This window comes from Panthera tigris, chromosome D1 (genome assembly GCF_018350195.1).
Source record: "Panthera tigris isolate Pti1 chromosome D1, P.tigris_Pti1_mat1.1, whole genome shotgun sequence".
In the NCBI taxonomy this organism is placed as follows: domain Eukaryota; kingdom Metazoa; phylum Chordata; class Mammalia; order Carnivora; family Felidae; genus Panthera; species Panthera tigris.
In genome coordinates, this window is record NC_056669.1 from 57,700,529 (window position 1) to 57,727,561 (window position 27,033).

Here is a 27,033-nt window from a genome sequence, read left to right on the forward strand (position 1 = left end):
GATGGTTCCAACTGGGTGACTCTTCTGCCAGTCTCACAAGGGTCTTTGATGAGTCAGATGGTGGCTGGGGAGGGAATATCCAAGATGCCTTCACTTATGTGTGTGGGTGGGATGGCTGGAAGGGCTGTGACCTCTTTCTCCACCCATGTGACTTAGCTTGGGCTTCTTTACATGGCAGCTGGATCCCAAGTAGACAAAAGTGAAAGCTGCCAGACCTTCTTAAGGCCTTAAAGTTAGTCACAGGACCAGCCCAGATTTCAAGGGAGGGTACTACACAGGTTGTGAATACTGGAAAGGGTGATTCATTGAGTGGTAAGCTTCAAATACTAGCTACCCCATCTTGAAAGGCAGATCATAGGCTACCTGAGGTTGTGGCAATGCAGTGTAATAATGTAGAAAGGTAGGGAAATTTAGAATGTTGATGTTTTCCAGCATTTTCTTGCTACTTCTAGCAAAATCCTGCTGGAGAGAAAGAAATAACGAAACTCAAACTAGAGCTAGCCACTCTGTACAGCTTTACTAAGGGAGGAACTCTTTGCTATTACCTATAATCTGGGTGGACCAAGAATCCTTTAATTTTGAGTATTGTAGAGTTTAAAAAGCCAATTGCTTCTGCACTGAAGCACTTCGGTTTGTTAACTGCACAGTGGCAGCTTTAGGAGGAGATAAGACAAGTACCCTCTTCAGAAAAGCAGTGAGCCTGTTGGCAAGGAAGGATGGTGCTTTCCCACCCATGCGTATTGTTTCAAATGGTCTGAAGAGAGCCCTCATCCAGCTGGAGGAATGAGTGATAAGGAAAAGATCAGAGTCTTCAGGCTTGAAAACTGTGCCTAGATGAGGTCTTTGGCTGTGGTTACTCACACTGAAACTGACCAGAACCAAATAGACCTATTTGGTCTGTTTAGTAGACCAAAGGTCTACTAAATTTTTTAAGGAATTGTGCTATCAAGGAAACCCCAAACCCAGCCTGCAGAAGCCTCTGGTTGCTCACCCCTCACAATACTCCTTGGACCCTTGAACCTGCACCAGCAGGAAGTGGACTTGGATGACTGAATTTTTCAAAAAAGGTGTGTTGTCTTATGTTCTTCATGGATATGGCTCTCCAGCCTTGTGTTTGTATGCTACTTCTCAGAAATGTGGCCTATCTAGGAATTAAAGGAGGGCTACTGATTTACCTATTGGTTTAACCAAGTTTTACCAAATGCTTCTTTGTGTCAGATATTGGGTTAGTGCTGGGATGCAGTTGTGAAGGAAAGGAGAGGCAGCTGAGAATCTAGAAGGCCTGGTAGGACCTGTACTCACTCAGACTCATCATCCACAGCTATGTCTCCTCAGTGAGGGCCTTTTGAAGGACTCCAGAAATTTCCACATCTGTCCCTGTTGCTGATTCCAGTGATGTGTATCTTGGCTGCACCAACTTCCTTGGTCAGTCTGGTTGGATTTTTCCCTGCCATCGACATTTCCAATACACTGGTTAGACAGTGTGCAGAGGTTAGGACTCATGGACCTGGTGCCGTCAGACTGAATATCCCTAAGACCTGACTGTGCAAGGCAGTGGCTTGCAATGCATTGTACCATGGCCCTTTTACACGCATATCCTGTCTAGGCAACCCATTCCACTTCCAAAGGGGAAGAAAGCCTGATGATAACAGAAAGTATTTTGGGGATTACATTTTAGTGTTATGCTTTAGCAGTAGGGGTACGGGTACTTTCAATATGAACTCTAACACATTTGTCTTCTGGTCATAAAAAATGGCATACATCCTAGTCCTTTACAGATAAGTGTGCCTGGTCAGGAGGAACTTTCAGAAATGGCCTGTATTAGGCAGTTTCTGGTTGTACACGCAGAAAGCTGGCTCTAGCTGAAGCAAAAAGTATGTTCTCACTCTTTGCTCCAGGCTCTGTGTCTATTGCATTCTTTCCTACCCGCCAGCTCCAGGAGGAAAAAATCCCAGGGAAGGTTTCTGACTGGCCCAGCTTCTGTCATGTGCCCATATAGGGCAAGTTCTGTTTCCAAAATGAAGGGGTAGGAGGGGAGGAAGGGCTGCTGGGAACAATAGGCAATACATTTGGGTTTAGACAACAAGACTCCTGGGAACAGAACTTTATTTAGGAAGAAGTCGCTTGAATGGCTCCTTTGATGAGGTAAATGTAGGGTAAATAGATACCAATATTCTAAGTAAAGGATGACACTGGACTCTGGTGTCTTGAAAAAGACATCCCATCTTCACACCCCTTGATCTGGTTTCTGGGGAGGAAGTGGGAAAATTTGCTAGACCCTCCCAGAAGCAGTGAGGTCACACTGTTACAACATTCTTGGTTGGTGGAATCTTACTGAGTGAACTCTGCCTGCAGGAAAAGACACCAAGGCCCCAGTTCCCTCACACGAGCAATACCAGAACACAGGGCGCGGTTCTGCCACAGCTCGTGGCTGGAGTTAGAGCTCTGTACTCCACCTCTCCATATAGAAAATATTTATGTTTCGAGAACAGTAACTGAACACAAGGAGGGAATGCAAAGAACTCAGTGCCCATCAAGTTCAGAATGACGCCCACAGGAGGAGGGCCTGACCCCTTGGGAGGTCCCTGTGGCCTGTGCAAGGATCTGAATCAGCACAAGTGTAATGCGAGCAACAATCAAGGGTGCTTTCACAAGCACTAGAACAAGATGGCGAGAAGTGGATAAATTTTGCATGCACTTTGGAGTTTTTAATTAGCTGGTTGATGGACTGGGTGTAGATCCTGAGGGAAAGGGAGAATTTAGGAAAGGCTCTTAGGTGTCTAACTTGAAGTGGAGGCATTTGCATATATATGAATTTTACATAAATATTAAACACATATACTTATGTACATATGCATTTGTTTAAACACGGACAAAATATTTCTAGAGGGCTATGTAAGAATTTCCATGGGAGATGTGGTAGATTGCAAAAAAAATGGTCACAAATTCCTCCCAGTCCTTGTGTGTGTGGCCTTTTGCAATGTGACTGTGCTGTTCTCCCATCAAGAGGTGGAGTCTGTTTTTGCCCACTCTCAAAGCTGTCTGGCCGGTTACCTGCTTTAACCAATAGAATGCCACTGAAGTGATGTCAGAGCTCTGGGCCTAGGAAGCCTTGCAGTTTCCATTCTTACCACCACGCAAAGAAGCTTCCTTGAAGATGAGAGCGATCACAGGGAAAGAGAGGCCCCCAGACAGCCAGCCTGAACAGTCACACCTGTGAGTGAGGCCATCTTAGGCCTGTAGCCTCAATCCATCAGCCAAAAAACTGAAGCAACATGATTCACCCCAGGCAAGGCCAGCAGAAGCCCTGCCCAGCTGGGTCCAGCCCAAATCACTGACCCACAGAGTCGTGAGCAAATACAGTGGTTGTTGCTTTAAGCCACTGAGTTTGGACCAATTTATTGCACAATAATAGATAAGTGTTATAGCCGGGAACTGAGTGCCTAAAGAACAGGAGTAGGGGAGATTTTCATTCACCCTTTGGTATCATTTGAATTTTGAAACTTGTGAATAGATTACCTATTAATTCTCAAAAACTTTTTGTCATTTTTGCATAAGCCTCTTATTTTGAACATAAAGAGTATAGTTTTTAATTGATCATTGATTTTTTAAAAATGTTTATTTATTTTTGAGAGAGAGAGAGATGGAAACAGAGCGAGCTGAGGAGGGCAGAGAGAGAGAGAGGGAGACACAGAATCCAAAGCAGGCTCCAGGCTTTGAGCTGTCACCAGAGAGCCTGACTCAAGGCTTAAACCGGACTATGAGATCATGACCTGAGCTGAAGTTGGATGCTTAACCGATGGAGTCACCCAGATGCCCCTGACCATTGATTTTTTAATAAACTTTTCTTGAGGCACAGCATACTTACAAATAAGTACGCAAATCATAGTACAGTTTGATGGACTTTCACAAAATGAACCCTACCTGTGTAACTGGCACGCAGATCAAGAAACACCACCAGTCTCCTTTATGACCCTCCTAGTTGCTACCCACAAGGAGTATGTGTATATATGTTTATTTATATTGTATTTACATACTGGGGGTACCTGGTGGCTCAGTAAGTTGAGCGTCTGACTTTGGCTCAGGTCACGATCTCACAGTTTGTGAGCTCGAGCCCTGCACTGGGCTCTGTGCTGACATTCAGAGCCTGGAGCCTGCTTCAAATTCTGTGTCTCCCTCTCTCTCTGCCCCTCCCCGGCTCACACTCTGTCTCTCTCAAAAGTAAATAAATAAACATTAAAAAAACTATATTGTATTTACATACTTACATATGTATTTACATATATAATTTTTTAGTTTTTAATTTATTTAGAAAAGCAGTTTCTTTTCTTCCCCATGAAATACATTTGAGCAAGTATTTAAAGAATGTCATTTTAAAGGCACATCAGGTTATCTGCCTTCACAGGAACACCCGCAGATCTCCATCTGGCCCTTCTGCTTTAGCAGGGTGAACACATCTGAGCTGTTCCTGGTGGAAGCCAAACCCCTGCAGTTGGGAAGATGCATTACTTCCCTCTTGTGGCCATATTTGGTTACTGCACCGAAGCGGGGCATGGGTTGGGGGGGTGGGGGGAAGTCAGTGCAGGACTTTTCCAAAGCTTAAGCCAAGGTGCAGAACCTGATAAACTGGCCTCTGTTCTGGGCTGGCATTTTTAGAGCACTCCTTATAGCCAACGTGACCTGACCGTCCCCAGCATGGGTAGTACCTGTGAAGTTAGCCCTGTGGTTGGTAGATGATTTCCACTAGCAGTCTGTCCTTCATGGGGAGGAGATAGTTAGGATGGGGAGTGGGGAGGGGCAACTGAAGGTTCCTCCTAAAGAACAACCGGTGTTAAAGATTGTGGCCTTGGAATTCTCAGAACACAGTATTTGGGAGGACACTAGACGTGTCTACGTGGCTGAAGCCATGAAGCCCCATTTCTCTGGAGCTTCTCCCTCCTCTCAGGTCCTGTGGGAGAAGGCGAGGTGTGTAGGAGGCTTCAATAAAAACTGGGGGCTCGTCCCGGATCCTCAGATTTCTGGGGTACCTCCCACCCAGGTGAACAGACAGGAACGAACACATACCAAGTCCCATGGAAAGCTGTGGAGAGCTTCTGACAAGGAAATGGTGTGATGTGATTTCTGTTTTTAAAAGTTCACTCTTGGGGCACCTGGGTGATTCAGTCGGTTAAACTTCCGACTCTTGGTTCTGGCTCAGGTCATGGTCTCATGGTTGATGGGATGGAGCCCCACATCTGGCTCTGGCTCCTGGCTCCAAGCCTGCTTGGGATCCTCTCTTCCTCTCTCTGCCCCTCCCCCACTTGTATGTACCCTCTCTCTCTCTCAAAATAAATAAAATTAAAAAAAAAAAAAGGTTCACTCTTTGGGGAGATGGAAGGAACTGGTGATTTCTTGAAAGAAGACCTGGTAAAGGAAGGGCCATGAGGAGTGGGCCCACTGGGGAGGTCTCCATAAGTAGACCTGGCCACTGCTCTAAAGACCTTGACTCTCACCTCTCACACCTGGCGCTTAATCAACATGCAAGTTGAGGAGCAGGCTGGTCCAGAGGACAGAACCGGTTGCAATCTGTAAATAGTGACATCGGTCAATTTTAGGTTATGTCTGCTTTACTGTCGCTATCTTTCCGTTTCCTCCTTGTGTGATATTTTGTCATGCAAAAAGGTTATGGGACACTTACCACTAGCCCTACTCAGCAGGGCAGATATTAAATAGGACATGAAAAGGGGAACCATACAGGCAGAGAGTAGGGGACAAGCAGCCCCTGGAACGCACTTCTCACTGCCCTGTCGCCAGAGTCGCAGTAGAAAGGGCCCTGTTCCAGTAATGTTGAGATGGAGGAGGAACACACTTGGCTGGCATGAGTGATTAAAAAAGAAGGGATTTTTTTAAATGTTTATTTATTTGTTTTGACTAAGACTTAATATTTTAATTTTTTAAAAATGTATTTGTCAAAATGTCACATGCGATTTATGGAACAAACCATAAAATGCTGTGCAATGAAATCAATGATGAAAGAGCCGAAGATTCGTATGTGCAAGAATGATTCCCAGTTCATCACAAGCCTCAATCACAACTTTGTCAGCAGCGGAGCCGGAAGGAGCAGCTATGCCACAGCACTCCTGTTAGCTCTGTCTACGTTACCCCTGAAAGGAAAGAAGGCATCGGAGCTGATAGAAACTTCATTAGGTTTCTCAACCCATTCCTTCTTCTCTGCTTCAGTTAGTAGTAGTTCAGGGACTTCCTCAAACAGTACCTTCCACTTTACCAAATCTTCATCCTCGCCTATGGTTCTGGTAACACACTGATCAATGACATTGGAGATTTCTGCTCTCTTCACTCCAGTTTTAAACTTCATTGAAAACACTTGTGGATAATGTCTAAGCCACCAATAGTTTGCCTTATCCACTGCAAGGTCGTGCAGTGTATTCGGGACTGCTGTCCTGCTCCAATACCGATAACCTGACCATTCCTGGCATAGCACACGGAGTTAGACTGTGTGTACTTCACAGCATTGGTGGCTACAATGAAGTCTCTGAGCGCAGACGCTGGCAAATCTTTATTCTTGATCACAACATTGCTAAACAATGACCTGTCGATGACTCCATTATTTCTCTTCTGACTTAAACGAAAACCCAAGAGAGCTGGAACTTCGTTTTCATCTGGACTGTGAGACGGGTCCAGCTGAAGAACACAGTAGTTCCCACTTTTCTTTTCGGAAAGTATTTTCAGAGCTTCATCTTCATATCCTAGGGCAACAATACCATCCGATACCTCTCCGGAGATAATTTTGGCAGTAGGGACATCGCGAATATCAGATAATGCAACAAAGTCACCAAATGAAGACATCCCGTCAGCCCCTCTTGCTCTTGCATATGCAGTTGATATGAGCGTAAGGGTTGTTGTTGTTTTTTAAAATATTTTTGAGAGAGAGAGAGACCGAGAGAGAGAGAGAATCCCATGCAGGCTCCGCACTGTCAGCACAGAGCCCAACACGGGGCTTGAACCCACAAACTGTGAGATCATGACCTGAGCTGAAGTCGGATGCTTAACCAACTGAGCCACCCAGGCGCCCCAGAGTGTAAGGGTTTTATACAGATCGTAGACCATGCAGACTTTGGCCTCATCTTCACTTGGTGGAATTTCCAACAGCAGTACCTGATGGGCTGACATGTTTGAAAGAGGCAGCAGCAGGAATGTCTAAAGCTTCTTTGAGTTCCTTCACTAGCTGCCAGGCATTCAAAGCATCATACAAGTTTATAAATCCAGGGGCTCCATTTAGAACTGTGATGGGAATATTGGGCTTCAGCGCTTTTGATGAGAAGGAGTTTGGTGAGCATTCATTCCATACCTCAAGGGTATCTGAGATATTCCTTTACTATACTGTGTCCTGAAGTAATCTGAAATTGCTTCCTCATATTGTGCCGTACGAGTGAAAGCCTTCAAGGCTCAATGGCGTCTAGTCTCCAAGCAGGTGTCAACTGTCGGAGTTCTGCATCTCTGTGGACGTGGCCACATAGTCCTCGGGTTCACATACTACTGTCACTCGAGCATGGTTTTCGGCTGCTGCTCTCAGGAGGGTTACTCCACCAATATCAATCTGCTCAACAGTTACATCTGGAGAAGCCACTGTCTTCACAAAGGGATACAGATTACAGACGGCAACCCTGATAAGATTGAAGTCAAGTCTGGCCATGTCAGCATTATCTTCTGGGATATTATGAGCCAAGATACTGGCACGGACTGCAGGATGCAAGGTTTTCACACGGCCCCCTAACATTTCAGGAAATCCCGTCAGCTCAGAGACATCTCTGACTGCCAGACCAGCATCCCTGAGAGCTTTTGCAGTCCCTCCAGAAGCGATCAGATTCACACCAACAGAAGCTAGGTTTCTGGCAAATTCCACGAGGCCCGTTTTGTCAGAGACACTAAACTAGGAGAGCTGGCCTGGTGCCATGGCTGCGGGTGGCAGGGTGGGGAGTGAATGAGGGCAGCTGTGGCGATGCCAAATGCAGAAGGGCACAGAGTGGCCAGAACACGCACGATCAGGCAGGCTAATGTTTATTTATTTTTGAAGAGACAGAAAAAGAGAGAGAGCACGAGCAGGAAAGGGATTGAGAGAGAGGGGACAGAGGATCCTAATCAGGCTCTATACTGACACCAGTGAGCCCGATGCAGGGCTCACACTCATCATGAGGTCATGACTTGAGCCAAAGTCCTCTGCTTAACCGACTGAGCCACCCAGGTGCCCAGGAACTTTTAAAAAGAATGGGTATGGGGAGAGAACAGCTATGTGACTATGTCACATTGGAAGTACCTCTGTCAAGGAAATAGCCTAGTTAGAAAAGGGGAACTCCTATGGGGCACCTGGCTGGCTCGGTTGGTAGAGCATGTGACTCTTGATCTCAGGGTTGTGAGTTCCAGCCCCATGTTGGGTGTAGAGATTACTTAAATAAAATCCTTAAAAAAAAGAAAGAAAGAAAGAAAGGGGGAACCCCTAAAATCCTGTAGCTGAGATCATGAGGCTAGCTATCTAGGGAGATGAATGAATCTCTAAGGCCATCAGATGTATCTCACCTTACACTTGAAAAAACATTCTGTGTCAATTAGGATGTTGTCATTGTAATTGAGGCTTCCTAACCAAAAGTGACTTAAGGGGTACCTGGCTGGCTCAGTTGGAAGAGCATGTGACTCTTGATCTCCAGGTCATGGGCTTGAGCCCCATGTTGTGTGTAGAGATTACTAAAAACAAAACAAAACAAAACAAAACTTTAAGCCAAAAGCAACTTAAGCTGTAGAATTTTCATAATCTCATTTAACAAGAAGTCAGCAGAAAAGTCCCTGAATTGACTCAGTGCGTAACCTGTCCCACAGGACCTTGCCATCTCTCCCCTCAGCCACCCACCTTGGCAACATCTCCCCTCAAGGTTGCAAGATGGCTGCTACAGATCCAAATATCACGCCATTATGCAACAACATCCAAAATCTTCCCTCCTTGTCTATCCTCTTTTTTATCACAGAGAGAAAGCTTTCTCAAAACTCTGCCCCCACCTCCCACCAGGGGAAATCCCCTTTCATTTCACTGGTCAGAACTGGGGCATCCAGGCTCCACTGACCCAGCCACAGGGAACAGGGAAATGTGACCATGGCTGACTTGGACCATGATTCATGCTATCAACAGGGAAGGAGAGAATGCCTGCTGGGAAGTGACCCCCTGCGTCTCCCATTACATTTTTGTTCTTTTCTCTGATTACAAAAGTCATATATGTCCACGGTAGAAAATTTGGGAAATCCAGAGAAGGATGAAGTAGGAAGTAAAATCTAATATTCTACCATCTGGATCCAAGCACTGTCTTTTCACCACTCTTGCCTATCTCTGCACTCGGCTCCGTGCAGTCCCCACCATCCTCCTCTTGCACCAGCCCTTCATATCTGCCCACCCGCTCCCAAGCCACCTTCCATTCAGCCCAGAAATGCTTGCTATAGGCCTTGGCCCCACACTCCTCCCTCACTTTTTTTTTTAAGCTTTGAAAAAAAAATTGTGAATAACAGAGTATGTATAATAGATGTGTATAGTTTAAATAACGACGTGATGGACACTTGTAAGCCCACCACTCAGCCTGAATACTTTGAAGCCCTGATCACATCCCTTCCTCTCCCTTCCCGAAATGGCTGTTGCTCACTGTGTTCATCAGTTGTTGCCACAAAAATGCCACGTATTGCCTCACAGCTTGACAAGCCTTTGCCTCACTCTCATGGTCTGCACGTTGCACTAATCTAGGTTGGGCTTGGTGGGGTGGCTCTACTTCAGGCCATGGGTTGTCTGGGTGGGGCTCCAGACTGCAGAACTGGAGCCAGGTCTGCCCCATGTGTCTCCCACCCTACTAGGATCAGAGTCTACCTGGTGCCTATTCTCCTCCTGGCAGCTCACTGAAGTGGGAGAGCCACGGCAAACAGCAGCACAAGCACGTTTAAGGCACTGCTCATCTCGTGCTTACTAATATTCGGCTGGCCCAAGTAAGTCATATGGCCAAGCTCAACCTCAGTGGGGTGGGGGAGTCCACTCTCTTCACAGCAGCGGGAGGTATCGAGAACACTTGCTAACCCATAACCCAGACTGCACAGTCATGCCTTTGGTTTTCTTTATGGGTTTACCCAAAAGGGGATGTATCCCTGAGGAATGTATGAGTTGTTTTCCTCTGGTTTTGCACTTTATATATCTGAGTGGATAGATTTTGTCTGAGTTACTTTTTTCCTCCCTTCTCCTTACTTTGTTTTCTCCCTGTTTTATCAGCCAGGATGTTTGGTTGTGAACACAGACACCAGTTCTGGCTCACTTAAAGAAAAGGAATTTATCGGAAGGGTGTTGGGTGAAGGTTGGAGAAGCAGGCTCAGGAAGTGGACAGGATACAGATCAGTACTTGCCTTGGGCTGGAGGTGGAGATTCCCTCTACAGGGAACTAACTCTCTGTAAAGGGGCACAGAGAAACTTTTGGGGGTGATGAAAATATCTTGTATCTTGACTGTGATAGTGGTCACATGGGATATATACATTAGTCAGAACTCATCAAACTATACACTTCAAATGAATGCAATTTGTTATATGTAAATTATACATCTCCTCGATATAAAAAAGAGGACCTGCTTCATTTAATAATAATTTTTAAGTCTGTAGTGGCTGATCCTTCAGAAAGCAACTGTGGGGTTCTCCCCAGACCAGTTTCATATGATTTGAGGTGATATTTTTGGCTCTATACCTGGTTCCGTTTGACTCTTGTTGATTCTGTGAGCTCCCCAATACCACTTAAAATTTTTTTAACGCTTATTTATATTAGAGAGAGAGAGAGAGAGAGAATGTGCAAGTTGGGGAGGGGCAAGGGAGATGAAGACAGAATCCAAAGCAGGCTCCAGGCTCTGAGCTGTCAGCACAGAGCCCCTCGCAGGGCCCAAACTCACAAGCCACGAGATCATGACCTGAGCCGAAGTCAGATGCCCAACTGACCGAGCCACCCAGGCACCCTAGCACTGAAGGAAAAAAAAAAAAAAAAAAAAAAAAATATATATATATATATATACCTATATATGTGTATACACACACACACGTGTGTGTATACACATATATACATATATGTAACATATATATGTAACCTATATATGTGTAACAGATATATCTCAATAAACAGTTCAGTGATTTGAGTATATTCACCGAATTGTGCAACCATCACCACAATCAATTTTATTTTGATTTTTTAAAGTTTATTTATTTATTTGGAGAAAGATGGAGTGAGTAGGGGAGGGACAGAGAGAGGGGGAGGGAGAGAGAGAATCTCAAGCAGGCTCTACACTGTCAGAGTAGAGACTGACACAGGGCTCGAACTCATGAGCCATGAGATAATGACCTGAGCTAAAATTGTATGCTTAACCGACTGAGCCACCCAGGTGTCCCACCACAATGAATTTTAGAACATTTCATTTCATCGCCCCCCCAAAAAAGGCCATACACCTTGGAATCACTCCCCATTTCTCCCTAGTCACCTGTACTACTTTGCTAAGGCTGCCATAACACAAAATATCTGGGTGGCCGAAAGCAACAGAAATGTATTCTCTCATAGTTCTGGAGTCTAGTCCAAAATCAAGGTGCTGGTAGGACCAGGCTCTCTCTGCAGGCTCTAGGGGAGAATCTGTTCCAGCCTTTCAGTTAGCTTCTGCTGTTGCCAGCAATCCCCGGTGCTCCTTGGCTTGCAGGTACATCACTGCAATTGCTGCCTCTGTTACCAAGTGACATTCTCCTCTGTGTCTTATGTTTTCATGTGGCATTCATCTCTCTGTGCGTCTCACTGTGTGTCTGTTCTCTTCTTATAAAGACATCACTTATATTAGATTAAGAACATACCCTGGGGGCCTGGATGGCTCATTTGGTAAGCATCTGACTTCAGCTCAGGTCATAATCTCATGGTTTGTGAGTTCGAGCCCCACACTGGGCTCTCTGCTGTCAGTGCAGAGCCTGCTTCAAATCCTCTGTCCCCACCTCTCTGCCCCTACCACACTCACGTGTGCACACCCACTCTCTCTCAAACATAAATAAACATAAAAAAAAGAACATAACCTACTCTATAGTCCTTATCTTAGTTTACATCTTTTTTTTTAATGTTTATTTATTTTTGAGAGAGACAGAGACAGAATGTGAGTGGGTTGGGGCAGAGAGAGAGGGAGACACAGAATCTGAGGCAGGCTCCAGGCTCCGAGCTGTCAGCACAGAGTCCGACGCGGGGCTCGAACTCACGAGCTATGAGATCATGACATGAGCCGAAGTCGGAGGCTCAACCAACTGAGCCACCCAGGTGCCCCTCTTAGTTTACATCTTAATTATGTTTTCAAAGACCCTATTTCCAAATAAGGTCACAGTCATAGGTACCAGGGGCTAGGACCTTAACATATCTTTTGGGGGGACACAATTCAACCCACAGCACCCTCTAATCCCTAGGCAACCACTAAGCTACTATGTGTACTTATGGATTTACCTACTCTGGGCATTTCATATAAATATAATTATACGATATGTAGTCTTTTGTGACTAGTGTCTTTCATGTAGCATAGTGTTTTCAAGGTTCATCCATGTTGTGGCATGTTGTATTAGTACTCCATTACTTTTTATGTGAAATAACATTCCATTATATAGATATACTGTATTTTGTCTACTCACTCATTAATTGATGGACATTTGGGTTGCTTCTGTTCTTTGACTATTATGAATAGTGCTGCTGTGAACATTCTTGTACACATTCTTGTATGGACATATGTTTTAATTTCTCTTGGATATATACCTAGGAGTGGAATTGCTGGGTCATATGATAACTCCATGTTTAACTATGAGGACCTGCCAGTCTGTTTTCCACAGAAGCTACACCATTTTACATTCCTACCAACAATGTATGGAGTTTCCAATTTCTCCACATCTTTGCCAACACTTGTTATTATCCGTCTTTTAAATTGTTAGTCATTCCAGTGAATTTGAAGGATTTCATTGTGGTTTTGATTTGCATTTCCCTAACAACTAAAGATGTTGAGCATCTTTTTATGTGCTATTCCCATATTCTTTTCTTTAAGTTTATTTATTTTGAGAGAGAGAGAGACAGATCAGGCAAGGGGCAGAGAGAGAGAGGGAGAGAGAGAATCCTAAGAAGGCTCCACACTGTCAGCACAGAGCCTCATGTGGGGCTTGAACCCATATGAACATGAGATCATGACCTCAGCCTAAATCAAGAGTCGGGTGCTCAACCAATTGAGCTACTCTGCCACCCCTAGTCCCATATTCCTTTAATAAATTCCTTCTCTTAAATCAGCCAGAAATTTTTGTCATGGTTTTGTTCCTTACAACCATGAATCCCTGAGACTTTCCTGAAAATCTCCTTAAGAGGTGTCTGTCTTTTGAGTTGGTTGTGGGCCTAACAAAGGAGTACAAAGGAGTTCCCCAGGGGTCCACTGAGTCTTCCCTTAAGGTACCTGAAGACCTCAAGAGTACAGGAATTCCATTTCACAGAGGCCCTAAAAATTCACCAAGGCCCCAGGGGTGAGAAACTGCTTCCAAACTCATTAAATCATTTAGTAAGCACTCACTGACTCTCCCTACTTGTCCCATGCCTGGCCCCGTGCCTAGGGTCCTGCCTTCAAGTTGCTTGACATCTGCTACACAAGGCAGACCTGAACCTAGCCAGTTTCTGCTTAGAGTAACCAGTGCTGCTGCAGAGGAAAATATAGGGTCTCTCTGTCCCTGGGAATAGGAGGCTTCTTAGAGATGGAAATAGTTGAGATAAATCCTGGAGAATGAGTGGGAGATAGCAGGTGAAGGATGGGTGTGCGATGAGGCTCAAGAAATGGTTCGTTCAGAGGGACAGCTTTATACCAGTGATGATGTATTAGTGTATTAGTGATGATGTAAGATCAATTGCCATAACAATCATCCTCTATGCTGTAAATAGATGTAGTTCTTTAAAGTTCAAGTGTGAGCCGTCCAAGTGGGAGTGTAAATTATCTATTTCTGTGTAAGAAATTACACCCAAATGTAGTGGCCTGAAACTATAGATGTATATTGTCTCACATATTTTCTGTGTCAAGGATTGGAAATGGCTTAACTAACTAGTTCTGGCTCTAGGTTCTCATGAAGTTGCTGTCAAGACATCAGCCAGGGCTGCAGTCATCTGAAGGCTCTATGGGAAGCTTGGTTATTGGCAGGAGGTCTCAGTTCCTCAGAATGTGGATCTGTTCTCATGACATGGCAGCCACCTTCTAAGATCCAAGACAGAGTGAGGCAGAAGCCACAATGCTTTTTATGACCTCATCTTAGAAGTTACCCTCTATCACAGGTAAGAATTATGGAGGCCATCTTCGAGGCTGGATAACATAATCTGCCTTCTTAACCCCAATGACTGTGTCTCTCCTACATGCAAAATACTCTCACCTTCCTGTAAGGCCCTGAAAGTCTCATCCCATCACAGTATCAACTTGAAATCCTGAATTTTGTCATTTTAGTCAAATTCAGACGAAAACAAGTCTCCTTGGGAGTAGTTCCTCAAGTAGTCTCATCAAGTACAGTTCTGCTTTATCCAAACACCTGCAAATGAGAGACAAGTTGTCTTCTCTCTACATGCCCAACATCCCAAGCAGGACCAAGGTAACTGCTATCGACCTTCCTGCTCAAATAGAGAGGAAACAGGTACACAGCAGTCACTGGTCCATAGCAATTCTGAAATCAAGCAGGGCACACATTGCTTCTGAAATCAAGCACTTCCATGATTCAGACCAAACTTGGGAATACTTCCTTGTGGGTCTTGGTTCTGCCCTCCGAGTCATCCTTCTTTTCTCATGAAAGATTGACCATGTTTGCAGCTGAGTAATTTTTTCAGCCCATTTCCTCAACTATTATACAAGTTTAGAAATCTAAAGTTTTCTTTTCATTTTATATTGTCCCTGTTCCTTTCAAATATAGGCATTTGAGTTTGTGACACATGGTTTAGACAAAGGTCTTGTAGGGAAAAACAAAATCCATATTTAGGGAGCTTCCATGAGTTCTATATGACCAAAACATTGGGTGTTCCCTGGGTTTCTCTTTGCTAGAATGTTTAAACATATACTCACAATTATTACTTACTTGTGTCAGCCCTCATATCTGACTGTGATAACCTCTAGGGCAGGGCCTATTTCTCGAGGACAAATAGACAAATCCATTATTATGCTGGGATATTTTAATACAACTCTCTCAGTAACTGATAGAATATGCAAATAAAAATATCAATAAAGACAAATGAAATTTGAATGACATGCTTCAGAATTTTGACCTAATTGACATAATAGAACATTGGATCCAATAACAATAGAATACATATTCTTTTCAAGTGCACACGAATATTTATTGATATGCTGAGCCATAATGTAAGTCTAACTGAATTTCTAAGAGTTAAGATCATACAGAGTATGTTCAATGACCATAGTTGGATTATGCTAGTAATCAAAAACACAAAGAAAACTAGAAAATCCCCAAATAATGCAAAGGTCAAAAAAGAAATCACAATAGAAATTACCAAGTATTTGATTCAAATGATAATGAAAATATAATATGTCAAAACCTGTGGAATGTAGCTAAAGCCATGTTTAGAGGGAAATCTGTGGCTTCAAGTGAGTATATTGAAAAGAAAACAATGGCTGAAAATAAATTATCTAAATATCTATTTCAACTAGTCAGGAAAAACACCCAGAAATTAAATCCAAATGAAGTAGAAAGAAGAAAATAATAAAGTTGACAGAAGAAGTTAATAAAATAGAAAACAAAGATATGAAGGGAGGATTCAAAGAACCAAAAGTTAATTCTCTGATAAGACTAGTAAAGTTGATGAAGTTTTGGCCACATAGGTGAAGGATAAAAAGAGAAGACAAAATTCTCAATTTAGAAATGAAAAGAGTGCCATCCCTACAGATCCTACATGAATCAAAAAGATTGTGGGAGGAAATGGTGAGTAACTATATCCCAACACACTTGAAATTCAGATGACATGAACAGATAACTAGAAAAACACAGCCTATTAAAACTGACACAAGAGGAGACAGGAAAACTGAGTAGTTTCTATTAGATTTTTCCTATTAAAGAAATTGGATTTTTTATTAAAAAAAAATCTTCCCACAAAGAAAACTCCAAGTCCAGATTCTTCCAGAGGACAGAAAAAATAGAAGTACTTCTCAACTTATTTTATGGGATGAGAATTACCTAGGTACAAAAACCTAGCGAGGACATTATCAGGAAGGAAAATTATAGGCTAAACAAAGATGTGAAAATTCTAAGCAAATTATCAGCAAGCCAAACCCAAAGATCAATAAGTAGGATAATACTACACAACCAAATTGTGTCAACTCCAGGGATACAAAGTTGATCTGACATTTGAAAATTAATATAATGCACCAATTTAACAGAATAAAGTTAAGAAAGTCATAGGATCATCTCAAGAGATGTGGAAAATTAATTTGATAAAAGCCACCAATCATTTATAATAAAATCCTTTCAAACTAAGAATAGAAGGGAACTTCCTTCATCTGATAAGGGGCATGCACAAAAAACCTACATCTAACATCATACTTGCTGATAAAATAGAAAAAGCTTTCCTCCTGAAATGGGAATAAGGAAAGGGTGCCCAGTATCATCCCTTCTAGTCAACATTGTACTGGAGGTCCTCTCCTATGAAGTAACAAGAAAGAGTGCAGAATTAGAAAAAAATAATTAAAATTATAATCATTTGAGGGCAGGGGCCTGGCCTGATTCCTTTGCCGGGGCCTGGCACAGAGTAGGTGTTTGTTTGGTTGGTAACTATTAAGTGGACAGATGGAGAAATGGATGGACAAAGAGAATGTTAAGTAGTAGGGCCCCAAGGCAGGGGCCTATCTTGTAGGGCACTGATGACTACATAATCAACAGAAAAAATAAAACAGCAGTGAAATTACACACAGTGAAAATTTTTTTTAATATTTACTGATTTATTTTGAGAGAGAGAGAGACAAAGAGAGAGTGCAAGCAGGGGAGGGACAGAGAGAGAAGGAGAGAGAGAATCCCAAGCAGGCTCTGCACTGTCAGCACAGAGCCCAATGCGGGGCTTGATCTCATGTAGCATGAGATCATGACCTGAGCCGAAATCAAGAGTGGGTCGCTTAACCCATTGAGCCACCCAGGCATCCCTGAAACTTTTTATTGATGAAAAATTGATAAAAGGATCAGGGAAATCTTCTTGATAAAGTGTAGATCAGCAAAGGTTTGGCCACCGTCTTCATTTCTTTTCTCTCTCTAGGAGCTTTAGTAGAGAGTCAAGATATTTGGCCCCCACTTTGACCCTAAAGATTAAAATTTTTTTTTAAGATTTTTATTTTTATTTTTTAAAGTTTATTTGTTTATATTGAGAGAGACAGAGATAGCACATGAGCAGGGGAGGGGCAGAGGGAAGGGGAGAGAGAGAGAATCCCAAGCAGGCTCTGCACTGTCAGCGCAGAGCCCACAAAACTGTGAGACCATGACCCGAGCCAAATTCAAGAGTCGGACGCTTAACCGACTGAACAACCCATGCGCCCTTAAAGATTTTTATTTTTAAGTAATCTCTACACCCAACGTGGGGCTCAAACTCACAACCTTGAGATCATAGGTTGCATGCTCTACCGGCTGAGTCTACCTGACCCTGAGGATGTTTTTGTCTTGTAGTTATGAATACAAATTTTTGATGGAATTATATCATATTGATTACTTTTCACTGAGAAAATATTTCCCAGAACAAATCCCATTAAGTCAGTTCAATACCTTTGGTTTTTCTATACAGTCATTAAATCTATTTCCAACTTACTCATTTTGGCTTAAATTGAACTATAATTATCTTCATCTGAAAAATAATTTTCGGTATAAATTTCATAATGATGATTTGTGTTACCAGTCAATTTAAAAAATCCATATCACAGTTTAATAATTATAGCTTCTGCCATTGTAAGTTATCTTTTGTGGTCATTATTTCTATTTTCTATGGAGTTCACTTTTCCTGGGATGAATTTTCCAGATCTACATTTTGTCAAGAAGGCTTCCTTGATTTTTCCATCCATTTTAGTCAATGAGTAATTTCACTGTGTGCAATTTAGATGTTGTCAGTTTTATTTTTTTCTGTTGATTATATAGCGGGTATGAATCTTACTCCACAAAGTTAGGGAAGTAAGAAATGACATATTACTTTATTCAATTTAAATCAAATTAAATCCAATTCAGAGCTTACATTATACGGGGTCCTTCCCCTGCAAAGGATCTGGTCTTTTGTAGAGAAAAATATTTTGATTAATGGATACCAATGTCCTTCTATCTACCATGCGCTGTCCCTCCAGATAGCAAGCCACACATATGTCCAAGCCCCAGACCTTCCTACTTCTGGTAATCTCTCACTACCCTCAAAGGCATTGGCTCCTGAATGGCCTTTGCAGAAAACAGCCCCCCAGGCTCTCTTGGGTGAGATGCAGACACATTTCTTTTCCCCTTAATTCATCCAGGTTAGGATTAGAATGTTTCAAGAGAAGTTTAGGAGAAAACAAAAAGCCTACAAGAAAATGTGAGAGCTGGAAAGGAAGGGTTTGGTGCATTCTTTGATAAATTTGTGCAAATTTATCCTCTTTGAAATCAGTTTTGACTGTCAAAAGGTGATTGTTCACAATAGATAAAGACTTCCTAAAACTGGGGAAAAAAGGAACAGCCCCCGCCCCCTTAAGACTACAATGAGAGCAAACTAGTGGGTACGCAGGTGGTTATTCCATTCTCAGAACTTTTCCATCTCTAGCAGAACAGCAACATGGCAGGCCATAGGTATTTGGACAGAGGCTCTGACTTCTAGGCTTTTCCCTCTGGGGGATTTCCTGCCTCAGTCTTGTTCTGTCTGCACTGTTTTGCTTACCTCAAGTGTATTCTCTGAGACGTAAGATCAGTCCATCCAGAGACAACTTCCCGTCTGCCTGATCTTGTCCGCTTTGCTCTATTCATTCCTGCCATCCCCAAGTGTCTCCTGCCAACCTTTCTAAAGCTTTCCTCTTTCATAAAGAACCAAAACAATACAGTTGTAAACAAATACAACAAAACAAAATGCAAAATCCTTGTCTCTTTACAGAGTTGTAGGGTTGAAGAGAAATTTACATTAGACACTCATAACAGCCCTGGGAGGTATGTGTGAATATCCACATTTTGCAGAAAGATGAAGTGACTTGCCCAAAGGTCACACAGCTTGTGAGGATGGAGATAGGAAGGAGGATTGGAGTTCAATTCTGGCTGGCTCCTTAGTCTCTGCCAACTGCATGGCACTACCTTCTCAACCCCACACTCCATTAAAAATTCCTATCACATGGCCAACAGACACATAGAAAGATGCTCAATATCACTCATCATCAGGGAAATACAAATCAAAACCACATTGAGATACCACCTCACACTGGTCAGAGTGGCTAGAATGAACAACTCAGGAAACAACAGATGTTGGCGAGGATGTGGAGAAACAGGAACCCTCTTGCAAACTGGTGCAGCTGCTCTGGAAAACAGTGTGAAGTTTCCTCAAAAAATTAAAAATAGAACTACCCTATGACCTAGCAATAGCACTACTAGGAATTTCTGCAAAGGATACAGGAGTGCTGATTCATAGGGGCACATGTACCCCAGTGTTTATAGCAGCACTTTCAACAATACCCAAATCATGGAAAGAACCCAAATGTCCATCAACTGATGAATGGATAAAGAAGATGTGGTTTATATATACAATGGAATACTACTTGGCAATGAGAAAGAACGAAATCCTGCCATTTGCAATAACGTGGATGGAACTGGAGGGTATTATGCTAAGTGAAATAAGTCAGTCAGAGAAAGACAGATATCATATGTTTTCACTCATATGTGGAACTTGAGAAACTTAACAGAAGACGATGGGGGTAGGGAGGGGTAAAAAATAGTTTCAAACAGAGAGAGAAGCAAACCCATAAGAGACTCTTAAATACAGGGAACAAACTGAGGGTTAATAAGGGGGTGGGGGAGAGGGGAAAATGGGTGATGGGCATTGAGGAGGGCACTTGTTGGGATGAGCACTGGGTGTTGTATGTAAACGATGAATCATGGGAATCTACCCCCGAAACCAAGAGTGCACTGTATACACTGTATGTTAACTAACTTGACAATTAATTATATTTAAAAAAAATTCCTTTCCCGGGGCACCTGGGTGGCTCAGTCACTTAAGCATCTGACTTTGGCTCAGGTCATGGTCTCATGATTCGTGGGTTTGAGCCCCACATTGGGCTCTGTGCTGACAGCTCAGAGCCTGGAGTCTGCTTTGGATTCTGTGTCTCCCTCTCTCTCTGCCCCTCCCCCGCTCACACTCTGTGTCTCTCAAAAATGAATAAACATTAAAAAAATTTTTTAAAAATTAAAATTCCTGTCACAGACACAAGCCCCCAGTCTCTGTCGTCCCTTCCTACATAATTTTTATGCTCTAGTCCAACTACTTGGAAGAGAGATTCTTAACCTGGGGCCTGAGAGTCCAGAGGGCTGTGCTCTTGGATGGGAGAGCTACATTTTTATATTCATTAATCTTTACAGAAATCTGGTTTTTCTTTCCATTTTGAATATAGGTGACAAGCCACAAGTAGACTTAGCAGTACCTTCCAATTTTGTCACCAACAGAAATCACAGATGTTTCCCTATCACATTACAGTTGTTGCAAAATATCTTGAAATATTTTGAAATATCTTGAAAATATGCTGACATATTTTGTGTTCATCACTACTTTGAAACTGTGTAGTTATTAGGTAGTGAGATCTTTAATTTGTGAATGAATATATATTCATATTTGATCACTGTATTTCAGTATAAATGGTTTCTTTGGTAATTCTGGTATTTTATGTTATGCACTTACAATCATTATTTTGAGAGGAGCTTTGTAGGCCTTAGCAGCCTACCTAAAGGGTCCATGGCACGAAAAGGGTTGAGAACCCCTGATCTGAGTTTTCCTGAACTCAGGGACGCTTCCTCTGCCCTCTACAGGTTCCTTCACTGTCTGATGAGTTCCTCCTCATCCTTCAGAGTACACTTCAAGGGTTTCCACTTCAGTAAACTTTCCCAAAGGAGCTCAGTCCAGAATGGAATTTGATAACTAGAGTACCAGTGACCTCTCTCTCTTGGCCCCAATTCCACCCAAATCCCAGGCAGACAATGCAGGAGTTACTGTGCCTGGGGTCAGTACCTTATGCTGAATGAATAATACATAAGTATCCAACGCTGTCCATCTTCTTCTAGGGGGGTTCATAGATCCCACCCAGAGGAACCTCAGCTCTTCTGGAAATAAAAGCACTTGTTCTTGTTCTTTCTCTTTTTCTGGAATGCTTTCCCACCTTCTAGTTGAAATGAAAATTGGTGGCTCCTTCCTTTCCCTTCCTCCACCAGCCAAACATCACCCAAATAAAAAGAGAAGATCTCTATTGCTCTCTGGACAAGGCAAAGTTATGAATCTCCTGGGTCAGGCACTGTACTTGACATGAATTAATTCATTTCACCCTATGAAGCGGATAATATTAGTCACATCTTACAATGGAGGACACGGAGGTTCAATAAGGACAAACGATTTTCTCAGTGTGGTAGCCTCTAGGTGGCTGAGCTGTGATATGAACCCAGATCTGGTCTCCTAAGTCTGTGCAATTTGTATGATACCAGAGTTCTTTCTACTCATTCAAAGTATGGGCCACCCCAGGAGACAGGTCAAGAACTACTAGTTAAAAAGAGAAAAGGCATGGATTTGAAGACAATGGATGTTAACACAAATTTTCCATAGCTGCTTTTAGAGATTAAGTGGAACGGATAAACATTTCCCAAAATATACTCTTCTGAATCTTTTTGGGGGGGTCTTAAAATATTTGCTAATTAGTTGATTACTTGGGCTTCCAGCTTAATTGGTATATTGGTCTCCTAGGACTGCCTTAACAAATTACTACAAACTCGTGGCTTAAAACAACAGAAATGCGGGGCGCCTGGGTGGCTCAGTCGGTTAAGTGGCCGACTTCGGCTCAGGTCATGATCTCGCGGTCCGTGAGTTCGAGCCCCGCGTCCAGCTCTGTGCGGACAGCTCATAGCCTGGAGCCTGTTTCAGATTCTGTGTCTCCCTCTCTCTGACCCTCCCCGTTCATGCTCTGTCTCTCTCTGTCTCAAAAATAAATAAATGTTAAAAAAAAAATTAAAAAAAAAACAAAACAGAAATGTATCCTTGCACAGTTGAGAGGCCAGGTGTCTGAAATCAAGATGTTAGCAGGCTTGGTTCTTCCTTGGAGGCTTCGGGAGAATCCATCTATGCCTCCCTCCCAGCTTCTAGTGGTTTCCAATAGTCCTTGGTGTTCCTTAGCTTGGGGCTGCGTGACTACTCATCTCTGCCTCTATCTTCACATGGCCTTCCCATTTATTGTCTCTGTGTCTCAAATCTCTTCTCTTTTTTCTAATAAAGACACCTCCACTCACTGGATTTAGGGCCCACCTAAATCCAGGATGGATCTCATCCTAAGATTTTTAATAGCCAAGATTCTACTTTCTAATAAGATTGCATTCACGTGCACGAGGGTTAAAACTGGGACTTTCTGGGAGACACAATTTAACCCACTATAATCAGACTGCTTTTTTTTTTTGTTTTCAAGTTTATGAACTGAGCAGCTTTATGTAAAGGATCTTCCTAAACGTAAACTTCCCAGCAAATTCTCTCCTGACCTTCATCAGTAACAGCCCTCACTTCTGTCAGCTTTTCAGAGCATGCAAAACATCTGGTACTTTGATTAATTCTTTTATCTGCCCTGGGGTTCTATATGGTCAGCAATTTTATGGATAAGGATCAGGTGTAGGAGGGGAAGTGCCTAAACACGCATTCCTAGTTGAGTTAGGATTTGAACCTGGGATGTCAAGCCTCTTTCCTCCAATTGCCTGCTGCTGCATGGAAGCTTCCATAGCTGTTAATGTTTGTGCAGATTCATTTATGATTTACCTTTGCCCTTAATTTATCTTTCCATTGTCATTTAAAAAAACTCTTCCCCCAAGCTTTATTGTTATTTCCCTTGTTGATTATATGGTCTATATACTTGTCATGTTAATTAAAAAATAAACTTCCTTAGATTTAAAAAAAAAATATTTTATTTTTAAGTGATCTCTATGCCCATTGTTGGCCTTGAACTCTCAAGCCAAAGATCTAGAGTCCCATGCTCCACTGACTGAGCCAGCTAGCAGCCCCTAATGGATTGATTTATTCTTTTTTAACGTTTATTTATTTTTGAAGGAGAGAGTGTGAGTAGGGGAGGGGCAGAGAAAGAGAGAGACACAGAATCTGAAGCAGGCTCTAGGCTCTGAGCTGGCAGCACAGAGCCCGACGCGGGGCTCAAACTCACAAACCCTGAGATCACAACCTGAGCCGAAGTCTGACGCTCAACCAACTGAGCCACCCAGGCGCCCCTGATTTGTTCATTAATTCAACCACTATTTACTGAAGGCTTACGCTGGGAGAAGCCCCCGGCTGAACTGATTTAGGTGGGTCACAGAGATGAACCAGACCACCTTGCTCCTTGTCCTTGAGGACAGTAAATAGACAGTGAACATATAGTGTGAGCAGTCCATGGGAGTACAGTGGGCTTCTAACCTAACCAAAGGTGAGGAGAGGCTTCCTGATGTCGGAATTGGGTCTTAAAGGATAGATATATAGGATGCAATCCTATTCTTTAGTATTGGTTGTTAGAATTAAATATTAGGATGGGCATTTGATACCCATCTACTGAATGTTATTATGTTATTAGTTTTCTAGCACTCTGGGAAAATGGCCTAACAGGTTGATATAACAGCCTTCATCACAAATGGTAGTAACTTCCATTTGTCCAGTGTTTGGTCATTTACAAAACATTTTCATACTCCTTATCTCATTTGCTATCACAAAAAAAAATCTCTTTTTAAAATATATTTAGGGGTGCCTGGGTGGCTCAGTCGGTTGGGCATCCGGCTTTGGCTCAAGTCATGATCTCACGGTCTGTATGTTCGAGCCCCATGTCAGGCTCTGTGCTGACAGCTCGGAGCCTGGAGCCTGCTTCAGATTCTGTGTCTCCCTCTCTCTCTGCCCCTCTCCCACTCATGCTCTCTCTGTCTCAAAAATAAAAATAAACATTAAAAAAATTAAATATATTTAAAACATTTTAATTCAAGGGGTGTCTAGGTGGCTTAGTCGGTGAAGCGGCCGACTTCAGCTCAGGTCATGATCTTGTAGTTCGTGGGTTCGAGCCCTGCTGTGCTGACAGCTCAGAGCCTGGAGCCTGCGTTGGATTCTGTGTCTCCCTCTCTCTCTGTCCCTCCCCAGCTCATGTTCTGTCTGTCTCTCTCTCAAAACTAAATAAACATTTAAAAATTTAATTCCAGGATAATTAGCATACAGTGTTTCAGGTATATGATATAGTGATTCAACAATTCTATACATTACTCAGTGCTCATCACTTAGTACTCTTAATCCCCTTACCTGTTTCACTCATGTCTCCACACAACCCCCCCCCCCATAACTATTAATTTGTTCTCTATAGTTAAGAGTCTGGTTTTCTTTTTTGCTTGCCTCTTTTTTTATTTTGTTTCTTAAATTCCACATATGAGTAAAATCATATGGTATTTGTCTTTCTTTGACTGACTTATTTCACTTAGCATAATACTCTCCAGAGCCATGTGGTTGTAAATGGCAAGATTTTATTCTTTTTTTATGACTGAGTAATATTCCATTTTATACACACACACACACACACACACACACCCCATATCTTCTTTATTTATCTATTGATGGAAACTTGGGCTGCTTCCATTTTGGTTATTATAAATGCTGAAATAAATATAGGGGTGCATATATCTTTTTGAATTAGTGTTTTTGTTTTCTTTGGGTAAATACCCAACAGTGGAATTACTGGATCATATGGTAATTCTATTTTTAATTTACAAAAAGCTCTTTGAGAATGCTTTGTTTATATTCATGCATTTTTCTTGTTTATCTTAGCTAAACTCTAAAATTATAATTTAATTTTCCATTAAGATGATTGCAAAAGTTTAAAAATTAAGTTACATAATTTTTGGAACTTGTAAACATTCAAATTGCACCAAGTGTTAAACCAGGGCTTGGTTTCTGATCCTAATTCGGCCATCTCTTCCTCTCTCTGGGCCTCAATTTTCTCTGCTATAAAATGGGCATGTAAAGGAAGTTTAGGCTGAAGGATTAAATGACATAATGGATCTTAAATGCCAGCCCAGCAGCTGGCTCAATGAAAATTGGTTCTCCTAACATGGTCTGTAATGTCCATTTTCCTGCCATTCTAATGCAATACTTTTTTTTTTTTTTTTTTGCAAGCAATTCTTAAGAGTCCAGCCCACACATGTGTGCCAATGCTCTTAAAGAGATGCTTTGAGAGAAAGAGGAGCTCAAACAAACTCATTAACACAGTGGAGACAAAACCATCTCACAGTCCCAGTTAATCAGATAATAACAGGCAAAGGATAGTGTTTTGACACTGTCATTTTGTCCTTGAGTGTGTTTTGGTTGGGTTGCAGAAAACAAAAAAAAAAAAATTAGATGTGGTAGAAATAATCAACACAAAATAAAACTGACAATGGCTAAAACTACATGTGGTAAACATTTATTATGGATGGAAAAGCAAACTGAATGATCCCATCTTTGTTGGTAACATTAAACATTGCAAAGTTGACCCCTGGGAAGATTCCACTTGGTAGACATAATCAACACAAAATAAAACTGACAATGGCTCAAACTGCTTCCAGGAAAAGGTGGAATTGGTGGAAATAATGACTAGAAACTTCATAATAGCTGAAGCAAAAATCAGTAAAAATTGGTAAAGATAAAAGATAACCGAAGAATCTGATCTTTCTTGTAAAATTGACAGAGAAAAGAATATATCTTGATGCAAATTCAATATAGAAAAAGATCTAGAAAAGTTAGAAATTGTTTAACTGTGCTATACAGAAAATTTATCAAGGAATTAAATTGGCTTCATGGAGTTGATTCCTTAAATACTTTAATAAATCCATTAATAATGGTCTAATTCTGAGTAAAAAGTTTACATACCAACAGTTGGTGGGGATTCGGAGAGAGAATTCTCAAATTAGATGAAGGGTTTGCACTGTAAGTGTCACTTAACAGTCTCCAAATACTCTCATACTCATCGCTTTATTGGATTCTCCTAATAACGTTTTGAGGGGACAGGGCAGGAATCATTCCTTCCATTTTACAGATGTAAACACTGAGATTCAGGACAGTTAAGAGACTTACTAAAGGTCACCCAGCATGTTTAAGGCAAGGTCTAATTTAGGATAGTCTGGTAAACTTTCTCATCCCTGTGACCCTAAACCTGATAATGCTTTACTTCCTGGCCAGACCAGATCCCTTCTAATTCTGATCTTCACCTGGCCCCCCTCTTTCTTCCAGTAGGACAAATGGGAAAAAGAAGGAGGAGGGGAGTAAAGAGGGTTTAGAAGAGGGCCTGGGCAATGCAACAATTAGGGAGGGGAAGGGACTTCCCTGTCACATAGCAAACATGTCACAGGCACTTTTCTTACTCAGCTCAGAAAAGAGAGGGGCACTTGGGTGGCTCAGTTGTTTAAGTGTCCGACTTTGGCTCTGGTCATGATCTTGGGATTCATAGGTTAGAGACCCATGTTGGGCTCTGTGCTGACAGCTCAGAGCCTAGAGCCTGCTTTGGATTCTGTGTCTCCCCCTCTCTCTGCCCCTCCCCCACTCGTGCTCTGTCTCTCTCTCTCTCTCAGAAATAAACACTAAAAATTTTTTTAAAAACTTAAAAAAAGGGAGCAGAGGGGCTATGATATTTGGGGAAATGTATGTATGGGACTGGGCTTTTAAGGCTGGGCCAAAAGGATGAAAATGAGATAGGCAGTTTGAAAATGATAGTGCCCACGGCACCTGGCTGGTTCAGTTGGTGGAATGTGCA

General features: G+C 42.3%; 1 protein-coding gene and 1 pseudogene across 5 annotated transcripts in view; one reads left to right on the forward strand and one right to left on the reverse strand.

The window, feature by feature from the left end:
* Positions 1-27,033, forward strand: part of FAM168A (family with sequence similarity 168 member A) — a 235,021-nt gene that overhangs the window by 22,603 nt on the left and 185,385 nt on the right. For 2 of the 5 annotated variants that reach the window (XM_042957980.1, XM_042957979.1), the window contains exon 2: positions 14,150-14,360. The gene's annotated coding sequence lies outside the window, so the exon portion shown is untranslated. Of the gene's footprint in view, positions 1-14,005; positions 14,361-27,033 lie in introns of those variants that run through there. The other 3 variants (XM_042957977.1, XM_042957983.1, XM_042957978.1) reach the window with 2 other exon arrangements.
* LOC102965004 lies at positions 6,003-7,954 on the reverse strand (annotated as a pseudogene).